This window comes from Triturus cristatus, chromosome 7, assembly GCF_964204655.1.
Source record: "Triturus cristatus chromosome 7, aTriCri1.1, whole genome shotgun sequence".
Classification (NCBI taxonomy): domain Eukaryota; kingdom Metazoa; phylum Chordata; class Amphibia; order Caudata; family Salamandridae; genus Triturus; species Triturus cristatus.
In genome coordinates this window covers 387,610,664-387,636,763 of record NC_140590.1, presented here as the reverse complement: position 1 = coordinate 387,636,763, position 26,100 = coordinate 387,610,664, and the positions used below count along the sequence as shown (strand labels likewise).

General features: G+C 44.6%; 1 long non-coding RNA gene across 1 annotated transcript; it reads right to left on the bottom strand.

The window, feature by feature from the left end:
- Window positions 1–7,439: 7,439 nt before the first annotated feature.
- LOC146809754 (uncharacterized) lies at window positions 7,440–15,952 on the bottom strand. Its single transcript, XR_014966483.1, has 3 exons — window positions 15,817–15,952; window positions 11,757–11,911; window positions 7,440–10,503 (listed from the first exon to the last, which is right to left on the bottom strand). It is a non-coding gene; the product is annotated as an uncharacterized LOC146809754 (long non-coding RNA).
- Window positions 15,953–26,100: the final 10,148 nt, after the last annotated feature.

The window sequence follows — 26,100 nt, the reverse complement described above, 5'->3', positions numbered from 1 at the left end:
AATAGCCACACTATGTCATTAAAAACGTTATGCACCGAAAACCAGCCAGCAGCACACGTTGCTAGGTAACCCAATCATGCGGGAAGCCGGCTGTAGGAGGCACCGCACCCCGTGGAGGCATGATAGGCAGTAAAGACCTCCTGTCGCCCTACCGCAGCATCAGGTTAAGAGATACGTATGTGAGTGTCTCGGGTCTCGTGCAGGCAAAGCAGCAGTTGGCTAGAGCTGGAGTAGGTCTGCTAGGGAGGCAAGAGCCGTGCCTCACTGTACCCAGCTGCGACCGGAGCTTCAACAGGAGCCGGGCAGCCATGAAGATTGCCTTGAGCCGCCGTATGCTCGAGTCTCAGATGGAACCGTGATGCAAGCAAAATCCGAGGTAAGCCCACAGCAGCCCGCTTGTGTAGGGCTGAAACCACTTGCTGCCAGAGCCAGCTCATGCAGGGTTACAAGATAGCAGAGCCTAATACCCTAGAGCTTGTTAGAGCACGGCATAAAGGCCACAAGGCGTGGGGAAGGGAAGCCCAGGAAACGAGCCCGCTCGGGCAGGTTCTCCTCCCCAGGGTTGTGAGTTCTGCTAGAACAGGACCTCGACCTTACGTGAAACACGCACTTAGATAGTCATCGCAGAACAAAAAAACAACAGAAAGTGGGGTTAGCCGACTCTCCCCTTATACTGGGTGAAGAATGACGGTGGTCGGCCATGTTGGGAAAGATGGTAGGCATGGGATGCTGATTTGCTTTGGAGAGTTCTGGTGTGGACCTGAAGCTCACGTTGTGATTCATGTGGCGAGGAAGACTTACGAGGAGGTAATGCCTGCATTCCCGTGACTAGACAGATGTTGCACAGACACTGAAGTGAGGATGCTGGAGACAGGGTTACCTTTAGAAATTCCATGAAGCCTTTTGTTAGTAAGATTTGCTCATTAATCTTCCTGATGCCTGCCACTTAGTTGACGGTAGGCTTGAGGAGTGGGACTGCAGTCATATTGTGTGAGTTGAGAAAGCTTCTAGGCCATGCATGCCCTTTAGTCTACCCTGATTATTACCTCACTTGGGCTGATGACAGCGAGATTCAGAAAACGCACACTTTGTTGTGAACCTTATTGTGCGTGATCCAATTTAGAGACTTTCCCAGTGCTACTTGCTGTGAGAAACATCACCTACACAATGCCTGTATATGGGGAGCAGCCTGTAGAGGACACTTCATAGAAGAACCAACCCAAACGGTTCTATAGATTGAAACAAAAGATCCACATCTCCTGTCTGGAAAAGGTGTATAAAAGTGAAACTATAATTACTACACTTTGTTCCAAGTCCTTCATGACCAGGGAAGGGAGTATTCCACAGAGTGCAAAAATGAATGTTCAGTGAAGGACTGGTGTCTGCTTGATAGCCGGGCTTCCAGCGAGGAGGGGACATCACCTGAAGCCTGTACTTTCTACTGGAAGAGCTTTGGATCAGCCTGAAGTGCCCAGAAGCCTACCTGGCTGCTGAGTTAGGGAAGGAGCCTGCCTGGTCCTGCAGCAGCAGAGATGATCCACTAAGAGTGAGTCCCAGCTTAATCCTGTGGACTGAGAGAGTCCAGAGAGAGCTGACTACATGAGAGCAAGCTAGGGGTGACTTGCATTGTGAGGGGTCTTCCTAGTCTATCACCACTGGTTACTGGCTGCAACCACTTCAAGCTGTTGTGCCTTTGGACCAATTGGGGCTGCATCTGTTGTATTGGTCTCATGAGGGATGTAACTGCTTTTGGCCCAGTCAGAGCTGTATTTTCAGAGATCATTGTTTTGGCCCAATCAGGCTGCAACTGCCTTTTCATAGGTTTGAGTCTGCACCTGCTGTGAGTCTTGCATCAGCTTAATTGGAGCTGCATCTGTCAGCCAGGACTGCTGAGCTGCAAGATTAAGTCGAATGAGCATGCTGATGAGATGCAGCCCCTGTCACCTGGCACGCTTGGACTGTCTTCTCTCACTATGGCCTCCACTTACAGAAGGGTGGAGGAGCTGGCCGACCTGCTTAAAAGCTGCAAAATAAGACTATCACCAACCTGCTGCACAACATAGGGTAAGAAGTGATAGAAACTGTAAACTGCTTGCACATTTGATTTGTTTGGGAAACTAAGGTCTGTACCTGAGCCTTATTCATGCCCGTACTCAATCACGAGAGGGGACCCATTTACAAAGTAATATCAGGCATTACAACGCCAGTCTTTACCTCACATGCCTTTACCCCGCATGCATTACAACTCATTGGCCTTTACAACGTGTTGTAGTACCACGTAAGGCTTTACAACACATACCTTCCCTCAGTCTGATAGTCCTTTATAAATATATATATGTACGTGGCATGTGTAGCTGCAGATGCAACTCCTGCCATCTAGTGTTTAGCTCGGATGTGTGCAAGTTGTTTTTCTTAGAAGAAGTCTTTCGAGTAACAAGGTATGGTGACTCCATCTATTGCTGTTAATATGCATGGGCATCAGCTACATTGTTAGGTTTTTTTTCTCTATCATTGTGTTCAGACGTGTCCTTCTGAGCTCTGAGTCAAGGTCGCATGGTGTGGTCACCAGCCCCATTCAGATCTACCAGTCTTGGGGCTTTGCCTCTCTGAGGCTCCACCGGCTCCTCGACTCCCGACGTTAGTCTTTCCATGATGGGAAGGACTCCTTTCTGGTACTGCCCAAAGTGTTGAGCCAAATACCAGAGTATAGACCACCATCAGATGTGAAACCTCTGTCTGTCTCCAAGCCACCAGGAGGTTTCCTATTTGATGGCTTGCCTTCAGGAACAAAAGGACCTTCTAATACCACCATGCTCGTGATTCACCAGCCCTTTTTGGGTACCAAGACATCGCAGGCGCTCTGAAGCCAGAGACCTCTGGTGCAGCAGCACGGGTCTTCACACTGAAGGAGAGTTTTCGGCTTGGACACCAAAGCTGATGAGCCACTGCCTGTCCAGCGTCCTGTATGGAAGTTGGTTGCAGTAAGTATGACTGGCCTCCTCCTACCTCTCAACACTACTTAGAAGGCGAGAATCGACCACGAGGGGGTCGAGCATGGAGCTCACAAGCCCGTCATGAAGTTTCTGGTCCATCACTGCCACAAGACCATGATCAGACCACGGTGCCCTCCCAGCACCGAAGTCCTCGAAGAAGCTGCACCTGCCCTGCATCGAACATCTCATTGAATCCGGCGTAAAAAGCACCATTGAAGCCAACCTCGGAGTTGAGACATTCTGAGTCGAAAACCAGCTTGGTGCTGGCAGGTTAACGCCCATCTGAGGACCTAAAATGACCACTGTCCGGGCGGCTTCTTCCACCGCCTCTGAGGAACCGAAGCAGCCGATCCTCCAATGTCTACAAAAATAGCTCAACACCAGGCAACAGTGGATTTACATCCATTCAGAGACTGGACGGATCCTAGCACAGCCTCCTACCAGGGCAAAGGACCCTGTTCCTCCCAAGAGAAAACTGACTTTTGAGAAAGCATTTAAGGCATCACTAGAGCCAGTGACCAAAAAGCATCTCTACCTTGCCCCCCCACACCACCACATTCACCAGACCCATCACCTGATTCTCATCAAGGATCCCCTCATTCTGGTTTTGGTGGAGACAGCCCAAGTCTCCCTATGACATAACCCTGGATACATGTACTCATGACGACCCATGGGAAGACTATGATGTCGCTCCCTTTAGGGATACCAACCCTGGCCTTTATCCTGCTAAGCCATTCCCACTGGATGACACTACCTCATAATATGAGGTCCTGCAGAGGACAGCTGCCTTCCACAAGGTGGAAATGCATAAGCAACAGGACGATGATGACTTCCTGATGGAAATCCTTTCCTCCACCCAAAGGTCCATGCAATATTAATCCATGTTATAAGGGATGCTCAAGCATGCCCCCAACAAATTAAAGAGGTGGTAAAGGCTTTAGTGATCACCCCAAGGGTTGAAATGAAATACTAACCATCCCCTTCTGACCCTCCTTACGTTAGGGACTGACTCCCTGGTAGTCAACACTGCCTGTAAACGTGCCAACGCCCAATGCACAGGTGATACCTCCCTCACCCGATAGGAAAAGTTAAAGGATAGACACAGGAGGGAAACTTGTCACTGCTCAGTCTGCTATGCATTGGCGTATTGCCAAATCCATAGGTTTACTCTCTCAGTATGGTAGGGCACACTGATAAAATTTAGGAGTGGCTTCAACGTCTCCTGGGCTAATACAGGAAAAGAGAGCAAGAGCTTGTGGCAGAGGGGAAAGTGATATCCAATACCAACATTCGGTTTGCCCTCTGTGCCAGAGACCACTGTTCGGGGCATTAACTCTAGTCTCCTCCTTCGCTGACACACCTGGATATGTGTTTCTGGCTTTAAGCCAGAAGTTCAGCAGCGTCTGGTCAACTTGCCCTTTGATGAGGTGCACCTATTTGGCTGAAAGTTGACCAGATGGGAAAAGATAACAATCATTAGGAATGCTATAGGTCTCACATTTTTTTGAGTTAGAGCTATTGGTGTTGTAAATGGCAAAGTCTTTTACCCTTGTGTTATGGAGTGGATGTATGTGGTTTGAGTGAAATTATGTGGGTTGGATTAGAATGTTTAGTTGTGTAATTGTGTGGCGTGGAATTATGTGAAGTGGATGTGTAGTGTAAAAATATGGTATGGTGTGCAGAGGCATTATGCGTATGTTAATACAGTGGTGTAGAGTATAGTGGCATAGATTGGCACTGCTTATATTGCAGTGGAATAGAGTGCAGTGGAGTAGAGTGTTGTGGCACAAATTGTAAAAGAGAGGCTTAGAGTGGCGTAGTATAGAGTGTAGTGGCATACAGAAGATTGTTTTAGAGTAGAGTGACGTGGTATAGAGTGGAGTGTTAAAGAGTATAGTAGAATGCAGTGCCATAGAGTACAGTTTTGGGAGTAGAATAGCATGAGTGGCATAGATTGGAATGGTGCAAAGTACAGTGGAGTGGCGTATCTTGGAGTTGTGTAGAGTTCATTTTTGTATATTAGAATAGGGTAGAATGCATTAACGTAGAGTGGGTATAGTAGAGAGTAATGGAGTGGTGCATGTTGGAGTACCAGTTTGAATAGCATTTCCAGTTTGCTTCATTTTATGACACTGATGGCACAACAAAGACGGATTTCTAAATAAAGACAGCGGTGTCACTTAAACTGATGTACCCCATCCGTCGGCAAAACATGACGCCCTGTCCCTAATATTTCACTAAAGCAGATTGTGCCCACCGATACAAGGGACCTGGGCCATATGGGGACCCATTTGACACCTCCTCCCTCACACTACACCACATGGGTTACAAAGGCCTATGTTATGCCCTGGCAGCAGTACTGCGCCTAATGTCAGAATAAAGCTTCTCTTTGGGAAGGGCTCTAATGTCCCTGAACTTCTGCTTACTCCATTTATGCTCCACCTTTTTCCGCTTCATGTCTAACTTCACGGGTATTAACAGCTTTACTGATGTTTAAAGTTAATAAAGACGCTCTGAAAGCGATTTATTTTGTCAGTATAAATGTAAGGGAAAAACGTACGCAATACTGAAAGGATGGCCAGTTAATAACATTGCTGAACTTCAGTTATTTATCTCCGTCAAGGTTACAGCGTGAACGGTCTTGTGGGCTAGTTCGTCTGTCTGAGATCGGAGTCAGATGTGTTCATTTGGCAGGGCTGTTCCAGCTTAACTCGAGCCCAAGAGAACTGGGAAAGGACAGAGGATAACCTTGCTCTTTGAGGCCTTCTCTCGTAAGATCTTTGCAACCTCAGGGGTCTCTATACTATGTAAGCCCGGATGAATTAGACTGCGTTTGAAGGGCCAAGTCTGTAAGATCAGCATAGGTGTAACATGAGAGAGTTTCTGCTGTTGTAGAAATGGGCTTGCAGCATCTGTCCACTAGAGTAATTACATGTGCTGTCAGATCCGTGTGAGCAGAGGGACAGCACTACTGTCAAAAGCCTAAGGTCTCAACATCTGTGTAAACTGAGGGACAGCTCAGCTGTCCATCCTGCGAATGTGTAAGAACGAGAAGTATGTATTAAAAGCAACACAATGGCAATAAACAATGACAGTGAAATATAAACTGAACCATGAACTGGACAGCACACCCGTAAAAATTAAAAAACAAGCTACACGAAATGCATGGTTAGGGGAGGAAGGGGGAAACTATTTATTTATTTTATTTGAGAGGTTTTATATAGCGCTGGCTGGACCCAGAGGTATCAGAGCGCTTTACACGTGTAAGAAGGTGTTCACGGTATGAAACAATCATTCAACAGCATATAGAACCAACATGTTAACAAACTAGAAACAGCTTGAATTTACCTAAAACAATGGAGGAAGTGTCTGCAGATGTCTTCTTTAATTAACAGAGCACCCGCTTCGTGATCCATGAAGCTGGCGATAGTGCAGCTAGGAGAGGGAGGGATTGCTTGAAGCATATTTACCATATGAAATCGGCTAAAAGTAACCAAATATTTTTTTGCAAATATCTTAATTTATTCAATACACATAAGAAATACAAGCGATGCATGCAAAACTGTTCCATGTGTGTACTTTTTAGTTTAATCATGTTGTGACCTACGTCTCGGGGAGCTCACGGATCCTTCCTCTTCCTCCTCTCACTCATCTATGGCCGGGCTACAAGCATGAAAGTGGCGCAAGCGGGTGTTGAGCAGCTGCAGGAGCACTGTCTGAAACCGGATTTGAGCAGTGGCAGCTGGTGAAACGTATTTCCAAAGGAATCAACATACGGGAGCGAGCGAGCGAGCCCGACGGCAATAAGGGGGGGTCGGGAGGTTCTTCCCTCGTGAAGAATTTTTTTTTAAATTGGCATTTTTTGGTGCAATTTTCAGCACTATTTCTGTGATAAATGGACTGAAAAATCAGTTCTTCTAGGCATTCATAAAAGAAAACTCATACAATATTTCAGAGAATTTCTGTGTTGCCAAGCAAGTCTGACTTCAGAAGAGGGCTAGGGTACTAAGCAAAACTGCTTTGTCTCTACCCTTTCAAATAGAAAACACCTAACATAGGAGCATAAACATCCACAAAGAAACACACTTGTAATTTTGTTCCTACCGGAAATGAAGGCTGGCCACTTCCTTTTCTGCATCAGCTATTCAATGTTGATTGCCCAGTAATCTTCATGACATATTAAATAGCTACAAGTATAAGAAATATCCATTCGAAACAAACATTTAATTTTTAGCAAAAGCTTTGCATTTTTGAGCAAGGCAATTTTGCAAAATAAAAAATGAAGTAATTATTGTACTTAAAACAGTATTTTAGAAAACCACTAAATAAAAATAAGTTATGAAATGAGTGTAATATGCATTGCTTAAAATACAAGAAAAATCCATCAAAAATCTTTCATTTATTTTAGAAAGAAACAACTCAAACTTTATATGTATAAGCAGGCTAGGTAAAAACTTTGTACTTTATTTTTAAATACTTTGCATGCCACTCTCAGTCCCTTGTGCCTGTCAGTACAGTAGAAAATGGCTACATAAAATAAAATATGGAAATATATAAATGTATATTTTAAGAAATATCCCTTCAAAACCAATATGATATTTGTAAACACAAACAAAATTATTTTAAATAATACTATATAAATACTTTGCATGCCACTCTCAGGTCCTTGTGCCCTTCAGCCAGCACAGCAGAAACAATTGAATAAAAAGAAATTATGGAAATAAATAAATGTACACTTTAAGAACTTTCAAAACCAATATGATATTTTTAAACACAATTTAAAAAAATAAAAATAATATTTAAATGCTTTGCATGTCAATCACAGGTAGAAGGGTTCTTGTCCCTGTTAGTACAGTAGAAAACGGTTAAATAAAAATAAATTAGTTGAATAACTAAATGTTCTACATATAAACCAACATATTTTTAAACACTAACAACAAAAATATTTTACAAAATAATAAAATATGAAAACAAATATCTATAAATTCACAGATACATAAACACACATATATAAATACATATCAACTGTACAGGAGCTGTATGAATATTAAATGGAATGAGTACATTTCCAACAGTACTTCCTAATGTCATCAAACAAAACAAACTGAGCTATAAACACCTGAAACTATGATTACACATCAGATTCATATTTCCTATTTATATAGAAAGTTTGCTCGTCGATCTTTAATATGAACAAACTTTTCAATTGTTCTTTTGTTGAATTCTGGTATTTCCTTTATTAGCTCTTTTTCCATTGACAGCATAGCCAATGCATTAAGTCTAGCTTGAGTCATAGTGTTTCGCAAAAGCGTTTTTACCCTCTTTAGTGTGGAAAAACATCTCTCAGACTCTGCTGTTGTCATGGGTGTAGTAATGACAACTCTTAAAAGCTTTATGGTCTCAGAAAAAGATTTCTATAAGTTCTTTTCACACAAAAAACTAAATAAAGCCATGGCGCCACCAGTAGTTTGACGGAAGTCACGTCTTCCATATAGGACCGAAAGTTCTGTAAGCAATCTGGCCTTGTCTAACATAGGATAGGCTTCTATCGTTTCTGCGAGTGCCTCAGCTGGGAAAGATTTATTTGGTCTTTCAAAAAGGTCACTTCGCAATAGTGTTGCACTTACAAGATGCTTTGTTAATGCAAAGCGCTCTCTGGCATGGACCACAATAATGTCACAGACTTCTTTTGCTTCTTGGGTCAAAGTATTTATTTGCAGTCTCCGGTTTACAAATGTACATTCTTGTGGCAGTGTAGAATCCAAACTGTCAATGGATTCCCGTACTTTGGTGATGCTTGTCACAAAGTCTGTAGTAGCTTTCTGGACATATACAGTGTCAATGTCTCGCTTTTGCAATTGATTATATAAAATGTCTACCTGGGGCATTATACGGTAAAAAAGAAACAGAAAGAATATAAACTCTCTATCATCTAACGTTCTACTAAATCCCTTAGCTTCACATATAATATTTGATTCAAAATCACCACTGTTTGCAATGGTTGACATGCATTCAAGAAGATCGTCTCTGTATTCATAAATTATCAATATTGCTCGAATATTGAAGTTCCAGCGAGTTGCAGACCCTCTTGGAAGTCTTCTTGAAACTATTTGTTCAAGAATATCAGTCCTTTTCGGGGAACGTGTAAAAAATGCTGTTATACCACCAATCTCTGAAAAGAAAATTTTAACTCTAGATATTTTGGAGGAAGCCTGTTCCATAATTAGGTTAAGTTGGTGGGCATAGCAATGAATATAATGTGCATTTGGGTAAACATCCCTGATTTTCTTTTGCACCCCACCTGTTGCACCACGCATGACGCTGGCACCATCGTAGCTTTGAGAATTAGTTTTCCTTTAGCACATTGCTCAGGGAAAACAATGTTTAATTCATTAAGAATGGCTGAGGCAATTGTTTCTGCTGATGAGTCTTTTAGATGTGTGAAACAATAAAATCTTTCAGCTACCTTGCAATTTCCATCAATGTAGCGGAAGACTAGAACTGACTGTGTCTTAGTAGAGACATCAGTTGTATCGTCATCTTGGATATCTACATAATCAGTGCTTCTCAACTGCTGTGTAATATATTCTCTTATTACTTCCAGCATACAGTCCAGCAATTCATTCTGAATAGTTTTAGACATGCCTTTAAACACTGTGGCTGTTTTTAAATGTGTTTCCATAGCACTGTCAATGCTGGAGACAAAATCAACAAGGCCCCTGAACACGCCAGGATTTAGAGACTCTTCAGTTTCATCATGGCCCCGTAATGCCAATTCAAAGGCACCACAAAATCAAATACAGTCAATCAATTTTGATAAAATGTATCGGTTTTTATCCACTTCTGTATTATGTTTTCTTACTCCCACACGGTATGCTTCATTCAATTGCTGTACAATGTCTGATTTTCCAAAAAGAGATAATTGCAACATATTTGTCAAATGGGATTTACAGGAATCATGTTTTTTTATTTTTTCAGCCAGATGCTTTAGGTCAGTAACTCCTGTTTTTGTCCAGGCAACTTCACCTCCAAAAAGTAAGCAAGGGAAACAGAATCAAGTATTTTTAGAAGCGCTACCAGTAAGCCATTCTATCCTATCATACCATGTTCTGGTAAACCGACGTGTATAACCCTGTCCCCTATCTTTTGCAGACTGCTCAATTTTAATTTCAGGTTTATCAGCTCCTAATGTTTTCACTTGCAGTTTATCAGCATGTGTCAAACCCAAAAAGGGGTATACGAGTAAACTGTCAACTGTGTTCATTGTGTCTAGCAATAGATCAGACTGGAAATAGAAAACCTAACCTGTTTTTAAATATTCCCTAGGTTGAAGACACAAAAACTATATTACGCAAAATAACGAATACACTAATATGAATTGTCATGCACACAATAGTAACAGCAATTAGACATCCATCCTCATTCTGACAGGAATGCAACTGCAGCAGCACGTACAGCTGTCCCCCGAGCGGTATAGCCTTGTAACTAGTTCAGAATTCCTCCTGGGATCCTGTTAATAATTAAAATATGATGTAAGATTTGAGGCTAGGTGCCATTGCATGCACAACACCAGTGGCGATTGAAAAGCTTGAGCATGTCAATTCAGTGATCTGTCTAGAATTTAAAGGGTATATTCCAATTATGGGGTCCTTGAATTACTATTATAAGGATAAACTCAGTATATGTTAGGAGTAAACCTAAAACAAAGTACTTATACATTTGGACTTGACATTAGATGGCAAATAATACAAAACATGTTGAAATTTTCTGTAAAAACCATACGACTTGCATTGAGAAATACCCTTTAAAAGAGTTCTAGGCAGATCTCTGATATATCCAGCAGCCATCTGTACCAAGCACAGCAAAATAAATTTATATTTTTCCAATTAAGAGTTTACCATTGCAGTTAGACTATTTCCAAATTCTAAAAATATATGGATGGAGCTATTCTACACACAAGACAGACTATAATTACATCCTTTAGACAGTGCTAGTCATATCAGTGATCCTATTACTAAATGGACAGGAGTCACACTGTCACAACACATTAGATAGATTTTATATATCCTACTCACTCTACATACTCTGTGTGCATTAAAAATACGGTACGGAAAAAAGTAGACTGAAAAACATCGGTGTGAAAAACAATGTTGACTGAAAAAATAGAATGAAAATAAGTAGTGGCTTTCATGCATTATACAGGAAACATAAGTGTACTCGTAGCAGGGCTAAGCGTCATCCTCCCAAAGTAGACAGGAGCATTTAAAATGAGGTGGGGTAAAGGGTCAGGAGACAAGCAATCAATTGTAATGATTCAGGTAAAGTTAGCGTTAATGAATAATTACAGGATTTTAGGGTAGCACTAAGGAGTAGTACAGGGCTATTATGAATCAGGGTAGCATTAAAGAGTAGTCCATTTTTTAAGCCTCAAGAAACGACAGAATGTATGGGCAGTTTGGGGTTTAATATATTTATGGACAGTAAGCATTAAGGGATAGTAAGGGAATATTAGGCTACAGTTGATAAATGAAAGAGAGCATACAATAATAAAAGATTTAAAAATCAACATTTTTGGACTTCTCATAGTTAATCATGAAAACACACAAAATTATCCCCTTAAAATTTTTACTCGCCACAACCTCATACTCTCTGCACTGTTCTGCTAGGATAAACCAACAGGCCTCCACGCCTAAAGACCACACAGTTGGCACCCATACACAGCTGAATGTGGACCTTTGCGGTAAATAGCGAAGCATGTACTACCTTCTGGCCTGAGGTCTAGGACCAGGAAGCTGAGTTTCGATCAAGGTTCTGTCGCAGCAGGGCAAGAGCCACCACGTGTCTTCTTTCGATATCTCGCAGTACTGATCTTGAATGTGATTATATTACGATCATTCTTAACTCCAATTTCTCATGTGCTAAAAGAATTAAAACAAGAATTATTACAAACAATTACTGCACTGTATTCATGTAATGTTTCTAGCAAAAGTGCTTCTCGTACAATACTGTTTTACACAAAACAAATAAACACAAACATTTAAGATAATAAATTCAGATGGTTTTAATGGAATGTGCATGAGTGCAAGTGAGATCCTGGGTCTCTGCAAGCATTGTGTTTTGTGTAATTTTGTGTAGAGTTGCTAGTTTCTGCAAAGAAGTGCATACACGTTTAAACGAATATATGTGAACCAATGTGTGTGTATGTTTTAGTATGTGTGCATTGCAGTGAGTGCCTGTGGCGCTGTGCATGAACTCTAGAATCCTGTTGGTTTAGTGAGCAGAGTTATGGGAACACCTCACGTGACTCTACTGTGGCTGAACCCTGGCCCTGCCTGCCTCTGTGCCTCTTGCCAACATTGGCTCCAAGTGTGAGGCCCACCAACACAGCAGTATGTGGCCATAGACCTGACTGTGCTCCTTCGGCCATGCTGGTACACAACTCAACTTCCCACCCCGTGGACCCCGTGTGCGAGGCCGCAGACAGCCAGAGCAGCGACTCCAAGTCCCAGGTACTCTCTCGAGGGCCCATGGCCTGACTTCAACCCCCATTGCATTGAAGACTTTTCCGAGGTGGAGGTGACCAGTGGACTCATTTGAGGATTACTATATTACTATGACTCCCTCAAAGGGAGCACCTGCATCTTTCTTGAGCATTGTGATGCCCCTGGAGAATGAGCAATTAACTTTACTACTGGCATAAATCCTAATAAACCGATTAGACTGTTGTCCTTTAGGCTTAGCTTTAATTAGATAAAGAAGGCTTCTTTTTCTACAACTGGTGTGAAGTTTTTTTGTGGTATCTTTTACTGTGTTACTTTACTATGTGTTGCACTAATTCTTTACACATTGCCTCTTTGATAAGCCTGCCTGCTCTGCGCCAAGCTACCAGACGATGAGCAGAGGTAATCTTACATGTGTATCTGAATTAACCTGGCTATAATGGTGGGTTTTTGCTGGCTTAGGCGTATACCCTAGCCAACCAAAATCCCCATTTGTGGGAGGGACACATTCAGCAGCGCCTGCAGGTTTTCTGCTTTCATTCCAAGCAGCAACGTGCAAAGGGGGTGGGGAGGCTTATCAGATTCTATCAGGCCAAATTTAAAGGGCCATCAGCATCCTTTTGTTCCAGGGAGCTATCTAGAGATTCACACCTAGATGCAAATGCCTCGACCGAGGCGAAGCAGCTGCCCTCATCCTCCTGGACCTCTCAGCCTCCGTCAACACCATTTCCCACCAAACCCTCTGAGCAAGACTCCACGTCGCTGGCATCTGCGACAAAGCCCTGGATGGATCAACTCCTTCCTCACCGGCCGAACACAGAAAGTCAGACTTCCACCATTCAACTCAAAACCCACTGAGATCAGCTGCAAAGGGCCTCAGGGATCCTCCCTAAGCCTCACCCTCTTCAGCATCTACAGGGCTCCACTTGCAGCCATCGTCAGAAACCGCAGACTCAACATTATCTCCTATTTCGACAAAACTTAGCTGATTCTCTCCCTTACAGAAGAACCCACAGCCACCAAGAGCAACTTCCACAAGGAGATAAAGCAGTCACCACCTGGATGAAGGACAGCTGCCTCAAGCTTAGCTCAAACAAGACCTAAGGGGCTCATTATGATGGTTTTGACCGCCTGCCATACGAGCGACAGTCCCACCAGTGCAATTAGGATGCGCCCACCTTACTGCGGGCGCATCCTGGCCTTTTAACATTGCGGGCGGTGCTGTTGGCTGCAGCACCGTCTGCAATGTCAAAAGAGCATGCACAACATTTTCCTGCACCATGTGGCAGGCACCACGCAGTGCTTGCCACTTGGTGCATGGAACTCATGGTACCCCCCAGTGCACCCCCTACACACACACACAGAGGGGGCCCACAATGACCACTACCCACTGACCACGCGTAAAACCCTGGCATCTTCCTGGACTCCTCGCTCTCAATAAACCCCCAAATCAACGCCATTTCATCCTCCTATTTCCACACGCTCCATCTACTTCATAAGATCTTGCAGTGCATCCCCACCATGACTTAGAGATCTGGGACAAGGCCCTCGACTGGATCCACTCTTTTCTCTCTGGCAGAACGCAGTGAGTCAGACTCCCACCTTTCCTCTCGGAACCTACACCAACCACCTGCGGAGTCCCCCAGGGGTCTTCCCTCAGCCCAAGGCTCTTCAACGTTTACATGGCTCCGCTCGCCCCATCGTCAGAACCCATGGACTTAATATTGTTTCATACGCGGACGACACCCAAATCATTCTCTCCCTATTCAGTGAACCCAAAGCAGCCAAACACAACTTTCAAGAAGGCATGGAAGCTGTCGCAAAATGGATGAAAAGCAGCTGCCTACAACTCAACACTGACAAAACAGAAGTACTCATCATGGGCCCACACCCCGACGCCTGGAACGACACCTGGTGGCCCCCGCCCTCGGAAGCCCACCCACCCATGGACCACGCACGCAACCTTGGTATCATCCTGGACTCCGAGCTCAAATGGACCGCCAGATCAACTCGGTCGCATCCTCCTGCTTTCACACCCTCGAGCACAGAAAGACCGTCACTCACGCCCTCATCACCAGCAGACTCTACTACGGCAACGCACTCTACGCCGGAATAAACAAAAACCTTTCCCGCAAGCTAGAAAACATCCAGAACGCCACCGCAAGATTGGTCCTCAACCTGCCAAGACACTGCCATATCGCCCAGCACCTGCTCACACTCCACTGTCTCCCCATCAAGGCTAGAATCACCTTCAAGATTCTCACCTATGCACATAAACCCCGCCACAACACCGGACCAGCATACCTGAACAGCCGACTCAAATTCCACTCACCCAAAAGTGCCCTACGATCAGCCCAGCTCTCCTACGCCATTGTCCCCTGCACCAGGAAAACCAGATCGGGAAGCCGCTCCTTCTCCTTCCTCGCAGCCAGAGCCTGGAATGCCTTACCGCTCCACCTTAGACAGACAACATCACTCCCATCTTCACGCAAAACCTAAAAATCTTGTCTTTTCGACAGACCCCCTCCTTGATGGACTGGAACCTGCACCTCCCCTCTTCCCCAGTGCCTTGAGGCCCTTACTGGTGAGTAGTCACGCTTAACAAACACATGATGGATTGATAACTCAACCACCACTTCTCCTTCTACACATACACCAGACATCTCCACTCCGTCCAACTGGCCCAGGCCACCATACCATGTATCAGCAAGACCACTGCTGGAGAAAGATCCTTCTCCTAACTCCTGGAACTCCCTGCCTGTCCACCTCAGGCAATCACCATTACGTCCGCAATTCAGGAAGGACCTCAAGACCTGGCTCTTTGACTGAACCGCAGATCCCCTCACCCCCAAACTGCTTGAAACCCTTATGGGTAAGGAGTTGCGCTTTATGAAAATGAGTGTGTAAATGAATGTACAGGTTGTGTTACATAAGTGAGTGAGGGATACAAGGTGGAAGAGTTGCATGTTGTTTATAGCTCACTGTGCTCTATTAGAAGGATTACAATTTATGAACTGTCGATAACAACTATCTCTGTGTTAAAAGCAGTGACCCACTTATCTGGCAACATTAAGTAAAAATATTGTCATCTGCATATTACATGATCTGCTTTGCATCAGACATAGAGTGAATTTTAAAAAAACTTGCAAGGGTTAATATCATATTAACCCTTGCTAATTTTTTTTAATGCACTCATGAGGCATTATACTAGACCTGGTCAACCAACTGGGCAATATGCTAAAATAATCATATAAAGCAGCATATTTAAACAATGCAAACATTGCACAAAAAATTAAAAGTACAAATTATTATTTCACACTTACCTTATCAGGCAGCTGCTTCTGTCTTAGTCAGCTAGTTGATGGCTTCGATGCTGGTTGCTGTGTGCTTTGTGCTTCTCTGGACCTGCTCCTGCCACCTTCGATTCAGAGCTGCTGCTGGTTCAGAGGAGCTGAAAGTGAAAGCTCGACTCTGTGCAGCATGTGACTCCACCTCACAGGGTCATGAGTTAAGTCTCATGACTCTGTGACACAAGGAAATGTGTGTGAGTGTTTATTATTTTGTAATCAGTGTCTGTAAAGTTATTACAATAATGCTGGAAATCATTATTGTAATAATGAAAAAAACCCTACCTTTCCCAACTCGTCATAGAGATGGGTGGGGTCAGTTATGCTTGACCCCACCCCATCCAGTGACGACTGGTGAAAGGGAGGGGTGAGGCAGGGCAGTGTGGTTGAGTAATGCAGCATCGGGCTTATACAGTACCCGCCCGAGGCTGCTCTGGAATGTTGACCTTCCTGGCGTCATCAGTGGGCTGGGCCGCGGGCCCTAACTGGGCTGTCAACATAACTACCGGGCTGACACCATGTCCGCCTGGTAGATCTAAAGTTTCATTTTGTGACACATGCGCCAAACGCATGTATCACAAAGTTGCCCCACACCTGCATTAACTCGGTGCCTGGCCTGCGTGATGCAATGACGCTGGAGTCTGACTCCGAGCGTCGCAGGCAGGCAGCTGCAGCAGGACTCCAATTCGGGCTGAAAGAACACAGGAGGCAGGCTGGGCAGTGTAGTCCGGCGTGGCGCGCGTGCACCGTTCCGTTCCGCTTTTGATTTAAAATGATAAGTAACATTGCTGTTATTTATCATTTTAAATCCAAATGGTGCGCGGCTGCCAAGCGAGGCGAGCAGAGGCGGCAGTCATGAAAGGATTTGAGGTAGCACCGTGTGTGCTGCGGATAACAGATTTACAGAGGGTGACGACTTCCCCAATATGGCAAACAAAACCAACAAAAACGCAAAAACCATGAAGCGGATACCGCGTGCATTAAAAAAGCCACATGAAGGGCATAGATGGGAAGGGAGGAGGATCAAAGGAGGAAGAATCTAAGTAGATTTCTTTAATTAAGACAACACCCGCTTCACTGGCGTCCGTGCAGCGGGGTGGGGGAGGCTGAGCCTATTTAAAGTTATAGCGCGCCGCTCCGCAAGCTGCGCATACCCGCACAGCCACTATTGTTACTGCTTAAAGTAAGTAAATAAAACAAGTTGCAAATAAAACAAGCAATCTGCTAGGAAGCGGCCGCCATTACTAAAGCTAGTGTCCGTGAGTGCTGTGTACAATAATGAAGTAAATAGTTCTCGGAACTGCTAATGAAATTTCCCAAGTAGGACACATGTAAAAGGGCCAATCCTCATGGGAGGTAACAGCAGAGTAAAGGGAGGTACTAAGGAACTAAGGAGGGACTAATAAGCCTACTAACAAATCAGAAGCCAACATTTACAAAGGACATGACAGAAGCCAATGAAAAATATGGGCGGAGACTAGGCAAAGCTTTAAGTCCTTAACTGAACACAAGATGTCTCAAAGAGGCAGGATATATAAAAAGGACAGACTGCAGAGGCCATGGGGGCACTACAGATATCATCCACTTGTGGCTCCTTTTACTGCTTCCAATACCGTGTAGGGTCTAAAACCACCACTCCTGAGGCATCCACTTCCATCCCCAGGCAACAACAGCAACAGACACCCTCTGGGGCTATTACAGGGGAGGGTACAAAAACAACAATAATAGAGGTCTGGGCAGAGGTGCCTCTAAAGGGGCGGCACCTGCAATACAGTGACTCCCTTACTCTACCCCCGACCACATAGCACCTATTAGGGGAAGACCTCTGGGGTTTCTGTCCCACTCTCAGGAAGAGATGCACACACTCCTCAGCCAGGAGGCCATGGAACCTATGTCACCACAACACTGCAGCAAGGGGATGTATTCCTATACTTCCACATTCTTAAGAATGACATGTCACTAAGGCCCATTTTTGACCTCAAGCCCCTCAGCCAATAAATCCTGTCAGAGCACTTTCACATGGTAACACTCAATGATGTCATCCAACTACTTCAGCAAGGTGACTTCATGACAGCCCTCGACCTGAAGGACTCATACTTCAACATTCCTATCCACCCTGCACATTGATGGTTTCTCCGGTTTGTGGTAAGTTCTCAGCATTAAACAAACACAAAAATTGGTGTGATACCCTCAGAGAAATGCTGTTTGCTCAACCAGCAAGTCATCAGGTTAGCAACAGACACCCAAGGAGTTCTTTAGTTGCTACTAGTTGTTTGCTACCTAAATTCAAGGCAATTTCAAGAATTGGATGAGGATGGCTCACTCACGTAATGTATAGATATCAGTGTGGTGAGGCACTCTGTAGTTAATCTATGTGTTCAAAATCTTCTATGTGTAAGTTCATTTAGGTGCACATGGGTTACCGCCCTCTGACTTCTGGGCGTAGGTGAAATATCTATGAAGTAACGCTAGGTGTGACACACCTCACGTCCCCAAATTGCACTCTGGAGGGTTGCACAACGCTTTCAAAAAACGTGAACCAAATGGAATCCAAAAAATCAATTATTGTACTTTCAATCTTCAATGATTTATTGAATGTTAAATGCGCAATGTTGATCTTCACATGTGCTTTTAAACATTTCTCTTCTCGAACAATGAATTTCTTTTGGCGTTAGATTGAGACATTGTCATGTTCAAATTCCCAATGCATTTCGGGATTAACCCTTCATCAGGGGAGTCATTACTCTGAAAACAAGTATTGGCATAGCTAATAGGTCTCGCCTTTGGGACCTTATAAGTATTTAGTTATGCAGCACAATATCCTTTGTGCAACAACATCAACTGGTGCATGGCTAAACACTTATAAGGTCCAACGGGCGAGACCTATTGGCTATGCCAATGCTTGTTTGTTTTTGGAGGAGGGGGCAAAAGTGCCTCTTAGGTACTTCTCGGCTTGAGGCCCAGCCTTCTCACATGGTGAGATTTTTGTTCAAGTTGGCAGGTATGCAAGCCTATTATCTAACGTTCTGCCACCTCAGGCCTTCAAACAACCAGGATTTTTAAAGCACGGCTAATCACCCGATAGGTGTCTTCAGAGTCAGATTAAAGTTAGGAAATACAGCATACATTGGTGTGGATGGTGCTTGTTCTTTCATGCGTCACGTGTTACAGTGGTGATGCGCTGCCCTGTTTGTGCTGCATTATGAATAGCACATAATTTTCCTTCGCTCAATAGTGCTATGACAAAAGAAATGCGGCTGTTTTTGGCAAAGGATGATTTTTTTAGTCTGTATTTCGCCAAAGGAACCATACTTCTGGATATAGTTTGGTGTCTTATGCAAACTTGTGCTTCTGTTCATGCATTATCAAAATAGTCACGGATAGGCGCTATGATTTGTTTTCTATGTGTAAGTCGTGAAAAAAATCAGTTTTGCATGCAAATGAACTGTGTTCATCTATATAATCATTTACATAATTACACACTAAAAAGTTGTGCTATGCCGAAAAGATGCACTTTCCAAAAAGTGCAAGTGCCACAGTACTCATTAAAAGAGGTAACTTATGCTCTATTTATGATAGAGTGCAAATGGTGCAATCTAGCCCATGGTCTATAGTGGGGCATCCAAGCCCAGTTAACGAAAACTGAGGGCAAATGTGGCTCTTCAGCATATTACAAGATCCTGCCACATACAATGAACATTTATGCAAAACCTTTATATAGTCAGTGATTATCCAGACAGCCTGGTGTGGTTGTAGGCCTCTTATGTCATCCAGGTGAGGATTCTAAGCCAAGTTCCTACAAAATAGATTGAGATGGAAAGAGCTGAAGGGTGCTCAGTTAGATCTGTCCACCTTCTCCTAGTCCTCATGACCACCATGCCTGGTTTGAGATGTTTAGCCATCCTTGGTGTTCGTGTGGCATCTCTTTGTATCCTGGTCCTCTGAGAGGCGATGAGTCCAGTTGTAAAGTTGTCTCCTGTTCCAAACTGACTCTCAGTTTCTGCTACCAACAGACGCCTCTTTATTCAGTTAACAAATCCTTCAGATTTGCATTGGATTTCTTTCACAACTTCAAGGTCCATTGAAATACATTGAGGAATTCTAATCTAGTTCGGGTTCTTGTACCTTCAAAGAGAAAAAAGTGTTCCACCCATGGATTCCCGAACCGCTGTCCAATCTTTGATCCCATCAAGAATGGAGTGTGGCAAGCACCGAAGGTTGGCCTACCTGCCATGACATCAGCTGTTAAAAAGGGGCCATCTAGAGGAACGCAAAGAGCTTGTCCTTTTACCCAATTTTACATCATCAACAATGACCAACTACATAGAGTCCGTAGTGTGGCTCTGTCTCATGTTGTCTGACTGGGATTTCAAACCCATAGTGACATCATTCAATAGACGTCTCCTTTCAACACAACTTCACACAAAGCTGCTGAATGTAAATCCGGATCACATATATATGAACCCAAGACACCAGTTCTCTTTACATTGCACAGGTCACTCAAGATGCCAGATTCCTTTGGTGCCACTGGTCAAGTTGATAACCCAACAGGGACCCAACATGGGTCCAGGAGCTGCTCTCCCGGTTCGTACATATTTGCACTGTGTCGCCTATAGCACTATTGCGACTTTAATCCATTGTCATTCGATTAAGGATGACATTCACTTTTGTGTTTCCAGATACAAGTATTCCTCTTGTGATACAAGTTGGCAGCAGTTAACACATTTCGGCATACAACAGCGTGCAAAATAATTGATTTTTTAGCATAATTTGTAGGGAACTTGGTTGTATTACATGAAATACACTTTCGCCTGGCATCTCCATGAAAATTGTATGTGATGACATAGTTTAAGTACAAAAATCACGCAAGATTGCAATGGGATAATGGCCATACAGCACCACATGCTTCAGATTCACAATTCCAGCATGACATTTGCTGCTCAAATCAGTCTTCCAGCAGGTGAAAATTAGGGGAGAGATAGGAGGAAAACAAAAATGGTGCAAAACACGCAACATCCAACAATCAAGAATTACGCAAGCCACCCGGCCTACAAACAACCCACCCAGGATGTTCGCCTCCATGACCTTTTCAAGGTGAAACTATAAACAGGAACTGGCACAGGGTTAATTGGCAACACAAGGGTTTTGGGTTGATGATTTTATTGACTTCTCAAATCTGAGCTAAGGATATATTGCCGCAGAAATATATTTCTACGTCTAACTTTTTTTTTCTTAATTTATTCCTAATTTTGTTGTGAATTATTCATTTTTGTATTATGTTATGCGTTAGTGAAAACTGTTGCAGTTTTCGAGCTCAGTTGTTAGGTATAGAACATGAATTGTCAATTTCTGTTCCGTTTTCATTCTATATTCTTCCTGTTATTTTTGTTTAACATTGAATTAGTATACTTTAGCTTTTTAAATATTGTGTTCATCCTATTCTTTTAAATAGTCTAAATCTAGGTTTCAATGCATTTTAGTTACATACAATTGTAGAGTGTGTTTTACCTATTTGCAGAACCACTGGAATTATGCGGTTGGGGAGCACGAAATTATTCAGCAGGGTTGACGAAATTATGCAGCAATAAAAAGCGAATTATGCCACATAATGCGGCACATTTGTTAATAGTGTAACTTCATTATTTCGTAATTTTTATACATTGTAATATTGTTTGGACCAAGATTTCACATCATTGATACCAATATTACAACCAATTACATAAACAATCAACTGAACAATGACCAGTTATCCTTTGCACTGGGTCTTCCAATGCGCGCAAAAACATATTGCCACGTTTTTAGTAACTTTTGATGTATTTGAGCTAGAATTGAGCCCGCAACACACAGCTTTCAGAGGCGAATAGGACCGCGCTGCACAGGGATGCAAGTTTCCAAATTACCCTACCTGTGTAATCTGTTAAACTAAGATGTCATGACGCATTAGTGCAGTAGCTTAGCTGAGGCGCCGTTGGCCCTAAAAAGGCGTCAAGGGCAATGCTCCGGACGCACCTCGTTTGGTAGTAAATCCATCATTTGAGTGCTGCGGTCCCTCGCAACCCTCGGTGCGGTGCTACTGCACCTGCTGCATTTCCACTACCGATAGCTACTCCAAAAATGCGCAATGTTGATCTTCACATGTGCTTTTAAACATTTCTCTTCTCGAACAATGAATTTCTTTTGGCGTTAGATTGAGACATTGTAATGTTCAAATTCCCAATGCATTTCGGGATTAACCCTTCATCAGGGGAGTCATTACTCTGAAAACAAGTATTGGCATAGCCAATAGGTCTCGCCTTTGGGACCTTATAAGTATTTAGTTATGCAGCACAATATTCTTGGTGCAACAACATCAACTGTTGCATGGCTAAACACTTATAAGGTCCAACGGGCGAGACCTATTGGCTATGCCAATGCTTGTTTGTTTTTGGAGGAGGGGGCAAAAGTGCCTCTTAGGTACTTCTCGGCTTGAGGCCCAGCCTCCTCACATGGTGAGATTTTAGTTCAAGTTGGCAGGTATGCAAGCCTATTATCTGTCGTTCTCTCACCTCAGGCCTTCACACAACCAGGATTTTTAAAGCATGGCTAATCCTCTCACACGGACATAAAAAGATGTGTCTTGCTAGGAAGCGCAGCGGACGGGCGCAGCGGGCGCGCCGTCAGCGCGCCGAAGGCGCGCCAAAGGCAAGCCCGTCTGGGCCCGTCCGGGCCTGGACCGGGCCCAGGGCCAGTCCCCCTGCCTCTTCCACTAGCCCCGGCCGCACCTGCTGGACCCATGCCCAACTTCACCTACTTAACACGCGCCATTGCTTGACTAGCTCTCGCTGCATCCCAAACCACCTGGCGACCGCTCATTACTTCTGCTCGCAATGCAACTTCACTCTTCCACCCTGCCAACCTTGTCTCTCTCCATGTCCCCCACTACAGCTACCCTCCTCTAATCAGCGCACCCTGAAAGCAGGCTTGATTAATTGCCGCTCTCTTCCCCGGCATGCCAATGACATCTGGATGTCCATCTCATCTGATGAATGGGATATTCTCTTTCTCACCGAGTCTTGGATCACAGACTCCTCCTCTCCGGATATCTATCTGGCTATCCCCCCAGGTTATGATATAAAATGCCTGAACCGGGCTGGTGGTAAGTCTGGAGGCGGTCTAGCCGTCATTTTTAAATCCCTTTTCCAGCTGACTTTTACCAAACTCATTAACATTGGTACAATTGAAGCCATGTACTTCTCCATTTCCGACTCCGCGGCAGTTATCCTGGCTGGCACACTAGTCTATAATCCCCCCCCCGTCACTTCCCCCTCCCTCACTGCCCTCGTCCACCAACTGGCTGACTTATCTCTTAAACACCTATACTTCATTGTCCTGGGCGATTTTAACCTCCACATAGACAACCCGCTCTGTGCGAAGGCAACCAACCTGTTGGAAACTATGGATAGCCTCAATCTCAAGCAATTAGTTGTAGGTCCCACCCACGTGGCTGGCCACACTCTGGACCTCATATTCGCCAATTTTCCACTTATCACTGTCCTCCCGCCCCTCCCTCTAACTTGGTCTGATCATTACCTTATTCCATTCTCTCTCACCCTAGGACGAAAATCTGCCCCTTTGGCCCCTAGGAAGGAGCTGGGAAGAAAATGGCACAAGGTTACATGCGCCACCTTGGACCCGATATTCCATTTTCAGTCGGAGTATCTCTCCCCAGACATTGATGAAAATGTCTCTAGGTTGAATGCTACCCTCGCTGTAGCGATTGAGTCTATCGCCCCCCAGAAAATCATCACCTCCTCTAGGTCGCGACCCGCGGCTCCCTGGTTTTCCACCTCCCTCCGGGAGGAGAAAAGCAGATGCAAGGCTCTCGAACGCAAGTGGAGATTAAACTACGACCTCGAAGCCAAACTTCTATATAGAACGGCCTTAAAAAAATTCCTTAAACAAAAAAAAAGCGCGATGAAAGACTACTTTGCCTCTCAAATCAATAAAGCTAAAAATTCATCTAAAACGCTCTTTAGCATTGTTAAAGACTTTATTAACCCTCCGGCCAGGGCCCCCCAGAATACAGCGAGCCAGGCTCTTTGCGAGGGACTCTCAGACTACTTTCTCGAAAAGATCAATAAACTCTGTGTTTCCTTCCCCACAGGGCCTGTCACCTTGCCTTCCCCCACCTGTCCCCCAGAGTCACCGTCCTTTCTTTCATTTAACAAACTCAACCAGGACGAGGCTATCAGACTACTTATTCACTGCAAATCCGGTGCCCCCTCTGATCCTGTCCCCGCAAAAATCATGGGAGAACTGGCGCCTTCACTCGCCTGCCCCTTCCTCTCCATCTGGAATGCCTCCCTTCACCATGGCTTCTTCCCCACCACCTGGAAGGAGGCCTTGGTGATCCCTATTTTAAAGAAAACAGACGCAGATCCCACTGTTTTTGCTAATTATCGTCCCATTTCCCTTCTTCCTAAACCCGCCAAAGTTCTGGAAAAAGCCGTGCAGCTACAACTCACGGAATACCTAGAAAACCACTCTCTGCTGCATGGATCACAATCCGGATTTAGAGCCGGATTCAGCACTGAGACGGCCCTGCTGGAAGTATCCGAAACAATTCGAGAATGCGTGGACAGGGGCGAGGAGGCCATGCTGGTTCTCCTCGACCTGTCCGCAGCATTTGATACGGTATCTCACCCCACCCTCCTTGACCGACTTAAGCAGATAGGCATTGGTGGCACTGCCTTCAGCTGGATTGAGTCCTTCCTCTCATCCAGAAGTCAAAGGGTACTGCTGCGCCCCTTCAAGTCTGAGAAAAAGCCTCTGTCATGTGGGGTGCCGCAAGGCTCCGCCCTCAGCCCCCTGTTCTTCAACGTCTTTCTTGCCCCCTTGGCCGACGTTGTGGAGTCCTACGGAGTCAGGGTGGTCTCTTACGCTGACGACACACAGTTGGTGTTCTCCTTCAGGGACCACTCGGACTCCGCCTTCGTCAATTTTCGCCAATGCCTTAACAACATCAGTGTCTGGATGACCGCGAACCACCTCAGATTGAATGCAGATAAAACGGAGGTTCTGTTTTTTAATCAGAAAACCTCCATCCCCTCCTCTTGGTGGTGGCCCACGGCGCTCGATCCCGCCCCGTCCCCCGTTCACTCAGCTCGGAATCTAGGTTTCCAATTTGACGACTCCCTGTCATGCAAAACCCAGGTTAATAAAGTCACCTCCGCCTGCTTTATGAAACTGCGCATGATAAAAAAAATCCTTCCCTATCTCCCCCTGGATTCCCGCCGGACAGTCACCCAAGCCCTCATCACGTCCCACTTGGACTATGCCAATAGCCTCTATGCTGGTGCCCCCCAGTACCTGATAGGCCGGCTGCAGATTGTCCAGAATGCTGCAGCCAGACTGATCGGTAATATCCCGTACCGTCAATCTGTTTCTGCTTATCGGAAGGAACTCCACTGGCTTCCAGTGGCTAGCCGCATTCAGTTCAAGGTCCTCACCCTCACCTATCGAGCCGTCAACGACTGTGGACCTACTTATCTGAAAAAACGGGTCTCGATTTCCCGCTCCACCAGATCCCTGAGATCTAATGACCTCCGCCTCCTGATCTCGCCCCGTTTTAGATTATCTAGAACTGGTGGCAGAGGGTTCAGTGTCATTGCTGCCAAATTGTGGAACTCCCTTCCAATTGAGCTGAGATTCTGCCCCTCTGAATCCATCTTCCGAGCCAAACTTAAAACCTGGCTCTTTTCCGGACTTTAGTCTCTCCACTGCTCCCCATGTTTCACTCCCCCTTTCCCTTGGTAACTCTGGATTTTAGCGCCGGGACACCCCTTCGGGGGTAGCTGCGCGCTCTACAAACCACATAAAATAAAATAAAATAAAAAATAAATCACCCGATAGGTGTCTTCGGAGTCAGATTAAAGTTAGGAAATACAGCATACATTGGTGTGGATGGTGCTCGTTCTTTCATGCGTCACGTGTTACAGTGGTGATGCGCTGCCCTGTTTGTGCTGCATTATGAATAGCACATCATTTTCCTTCGCTCAATAGTGCTGTGACAAAAGAAATGCGGCTGTTTTTGACAAAGGATGATTTTTTTAGTCTGTATTTCGCCAAACGAACGATACTTCTGGATATAGTTTGGTGTCTTATGCTGACTTGTGCTTCTGTTCATGCATTATCAAAATAGTCACGGATTGGCGCTATGATTTATTTTCTATGTGTAAGTCGTAAAAAAAATCCGTTTTGCATGCAAATGAACTGTGTTCA